Genomic DNA, 5,000 nt, shown 5'->3' on the forward strand with positions numbered 1-5,000 from the left:
TCTTTATTATAAGGCTCATTAATGCCGTTAAGTTATCATTAATTGTTAATTGTTCATTTATCATCTCCATTAATGTATTTTCTTCAAAGTTCATTACTCACTGCTTATTGTATTGTAATACTTTCTTATGATTAAACTTTTTCTTTAAAGTAATCTTCCATTATCAGTTATTTATTATGTTTATTATCTTTCATTGTTAATCAAAGATTATATTCCATTATTAATTATTATTCAGTAGTTGTAAGTCAATTATATGGTAAATGGAAAATACGTAAACTTTATATTTACAAATTTCTTTATTTTCTTCACCAAAGTAAACATCACGAAAACACACACAAGAAATGGACAATGCGAACACTAGCTGGCCAGTAACAACCCCCGTAAGCAATTAACTTCGGAATTAAACATTAAATTGTTTATATTATACTGCTAGTGTAATGATATGTATATCATATATGTGTGTATGTATATATACATACATATATATACATACATATAAACATATATATATATATATATATATATATATATATATATATATATATGTATATATATAGAAATGTATATATATATAAACACATAAATATGTATATATACATATATATAAATACACACATATACATGTATATATGTATGCATATATACATGTATGTATATACATGAATATAAAAACTATAATTGGGAAGAAGCAAATATAACTGAAACTGAGTAAAATAAGTGTTATTGTCGATCATGATACATCCTATCCAGCCGTACGATTATACCTTATGCAAAGCTAAGTTTCTTGTTGATTTCATACATTATTGTAGTTTCCAACTTTCTGCTAGCCAAATATTTGTGGATGGCATTCCGTAATTGTTGAAGTGAATTCCGTCTCTTCAGCTGTCGGACTGGATCTGTTTGCATTTCTTGATCAAATGAACTTTCGTCTGGATAATAAACAATTTAGTGAGGCATCGTTGTTAGTTGTGATATATATTACTTATTTCTACAGTATAATTGTACGTAAAGTGATATAATAATCACCGGTTACACAGTCAAGTAATAAGCTTCTGAGTAATTATGCAACAGCTTTTGTTTTAGCATAATCTTTCCCTCTCTATATGAGGCAAAAGACCAACAGTGGCGCCGCTCTAGGCAGATTTTCATATCGGTTCCCTTCACAGCTGGGGGAGTATCCCGCTTTATAAAGGAACCCCTGTACAGCATAGACTAGTGTGACCACTCCCTCAAGAAATCCCCGGACAGAATAGACTAGTGTGACCACTCCTTAAAAAAATCCCCGGACAGAATAGACTAGTGTGACCACTCCCTCAAGAAATCCCCGGACAGAATAGACTAGTGTGACCATACCCTCAAGAAATCCCCAGACAGAATAGACTATTGTGACCACTCCCTAAAGAAATCCCCGGACAGAATAGACTAGTGTGACCACTCCCTAAAAAAATCCCTGGACAGAATAGACTAGTGTGATTACTCCCTAAAGAAATCACCGGACAGAATAGACTAGTGTGACCACCCCGTTAGCCGGGCGGTGACAGTGCCGCAGGACGATTAAGATCTCTTCTGAGTATCCGGCCCCAGGTGGTTCCAGGCTCTGGCACTTGCTCTGCTGGATGACATCCACCATTATATAAGGATTGTGCTGGCGGACGGAATTCCCAAGGATGATGGGCTTCTGGAGTGCTGAAAATACTCACAAAAAAACTGATTCATGGCGGTGCGGAAATTCCAGGGAAATTTCCCTACTAAACCTGGAGCATTTTGTATCAGCGACTGAAGGATGGTCGTAGATGCTTACACACTTGTAGAATTACGATATATGGAACAAATACGGAAAGTAATGTGGATCCTCAATGAGCAAAGTTGTGATCATCCCGTAAAATATTTTATTAATCCCTAGAAAAGAAAGTTATTATATTTCCTGAATTTCTAATATAGATTTTAAAGTGTAATACCCAAATTATCATATTTTCTATGTTCTGTGTGTGTGTGTGAGTGTGAGTGTGAGTGTGTGTGTGTGTGTGTGTGTGTGTGTGTGTGTGTGTGTGTGTGTGTGTGTGTGTGTGTGTGTGTGTGTGTGTGTGTGTTCTCACATGCAACTAATCTTATTGTTTTTCTTGGCTTTTCAATATCATTAGAATTTCTCCCATTTTTAAATTCAAGAGACAGAAGTTAATAGATCAAAATAAAGGCACCTGACTTGTTACATTTATTTGTAAGTTGGTTTCAGAAATATTACAGAAAAAGACAAGACAAAAACAAGCAGTAAAATGAGACTGAAATTTTGAAGGACATTAACATCAAGAATGCAACATCACGAACACAAACTTCCCGGGGCAATTGCACAAATAGTCGAAACAGACAGTGACTTTACAAAATCAACCAAAAAAAAAAAAAAAAAAAAAAAAAAAAATTGAGCCGCATCTCCCATCAAGTAAATCAGTTGTTATGAAACAACATATCTTTCCACTGATTTTCCGATGCAGATTAGCTTGCTGCACGGAATGAGAATCGAAATGTTTTGAAATGAGGCATGTGTGATTAGCTAATCCGCAAAAAAGAGTGCCTCGTTCAGTACCAGTGCAGATTCATTAGCCATATTGAAGAGATAGGCCTATTGAACAGAATGACTATTTTTCGGTCAAAATGAATATGTTGTTATTAGTTGTATTACTCCGACTAAATTATGCAGACTAGTACGTCATATCAACACAAAACATATGCATAAATAAACAAATATATCTATATATATACATACATATGCGTACATATATACATACATACATATATAGCCAGAGATAGGTAGGTAGATAGATTTACATTCATACATACATACGTCCATACAAAACGCACACACACACACACAAATATATGTGTGTGGATACATATATGCCTTACTGGTACACACCTGACCATTCGCGTAAATATTATGATAATTAGTGTAACGAAACCAGAATCTCATGCTCAGTATTGTTTAGTGAGCATCTGTAACCGCGTGACACGTGGACGTAAAAACCGTTCGATATTTGCCCTTGAAGCTCGATTATAGACAAAGACACATTTCTAGACAGCGAAGTCACCTTGAAAACCATAGGCCAGACATATATGAGTAACGAATAATGCTATTAAATACGAATAAAATCCTCCCACAGCTGTAAAACCCACAGGTACCGAAGCATGTGTTCAGGTATTTACCGACGCATCTGAATTAAATGCGGTTGATTACTAAATTGCTGCCACTTGCATGAGATACTTTCAGGCGCTTATTTGAAAGATGATTTTGTGTATGGCTACGTATCATAAAAAAGTTGTTAATCAAGGTACTATATATGCATTTATTAGTTTGATTACTGTGTTGTATGCTCTATCTTTCTAACCTGCAAGGAAAAAAGGGGGGGAAATGTCGTTTCTTCTTCACATTTCAATATGTCATCGTAACTAGCATTCATTCACATGCATTAGCGTAGAAAACATCCAAATACGAGGCCTCGGATATACACAGCACGTGAGCACAAGCCAACATGCACACAAGCACGTACAGTGACTCGCGCGCGCCCTCCCACCTGCAGACTCATCTCTCCTGCTTCCAGAACCGAAGGTCAAACAGCAAGATCAAGTCAGAGAGAGAAAAAAAATGTTCAGTTTACTCTCTTATTTTCTGAACATATACGTATTCTTTCCTTTTTTTTCAAACGTGTGATGAAAGAGGATCATCTGAATAAATTGTTTTAGTCTCGGCGTGAGTAAACAAACTATAATGGTGAAAAACTGTGAAGCTAGTTCGCAATAATCTTCTTTAAGAACAACATGAACAATAAGGAATGCTGAAGAACAATCATCCCGAAAAGGTCTTGGCATATTTGTCTTTTCATGTTCTTCCCCCGTTGCTTAATTTGTTCAGCACGAATCACCCACAGAACAAATCATCAATAATAATGCAAAAGTCAGGTAAGGATGCTAATGGTGGTCGTTGTATTATCTGCAAATATCTTTAACGATAGATAAAACTAATGCCGAAAAAAAGAAAAGTAAATAACACCAATGATAAAGATAAGATAACAATAATGAAGATAATAACAAAAACCATGTCAATAATAAAGATAATAATGATTTCAATATTTTTAGCGACGTGAAGAAGGATACGAACCCAAAATAAGCAAAATAATTAACATCTGGCTCTGATTTATCCTTTCAAAGACATATGTGGTCTTTCTAAATATATATAAATGAATGGTCTGTCTAGGCTCTGTCACCACACACTAGAACCAATCCAGGGACATGACACATAAGGTGAAAAATCCTAAACACAAATAGGTGAAGCAGATAGAGCAATAATAAAATGGAAAAAAATCTATCTGTAAAAAACTAGTGGTCATATGTCAAGCCAGATTCAAGGTAAAATCACCCCTCCCCCCCCCCCACATCTCGAAATTTTCATCGCTATATTTTTTTAAGCAACGTAAAAATAGTAATACACGGGAGGTAGGAAATGTTGCTGCGTTATCGTTTTCTTTTCTCAAGTGTGGGGCCCAGGAGGTGTCCTGCTCTTGAATCTACAGTGAGTTTGTTGTATTATAAACACACACACACTCACACACTCACACACACACACACACACACACACACACACACACACACACATACACACGCGCACACACACATACACATACACACACGTACACACACACACACACACACACACACACACACACACACACATATATATATATATATATATATATATATATATATATATATATATATAGTACACACATGCACACACATACACACACACACAAGCGCGCGCATATATGTATATACACATATACATATGTGCCTCTGTGTGTGTGTGTGTTATACATACATACATACATACACACACACACACACACACACACACACACACACACACACACACACATACACACACACACACACACACACACATATATATATATATATATATATATATATATATACATATATATGTATGTATA

This window comes from Penaeus vannamei, chromosome 14 (genome assembly GCF_042767895.1).
Source record: "Penaeus vannamei isolate JL-2024 chromosome 14, ASM4276789v1, whole genome shotgun sequence".
NCBI classification, from domain to species: domain Eukaryota; kingdom Metazoa; phylum Arthropoda; class Malacostraca; order Decapoda; family Penaeidae; genus Penaeus; species Penaeus vannamei.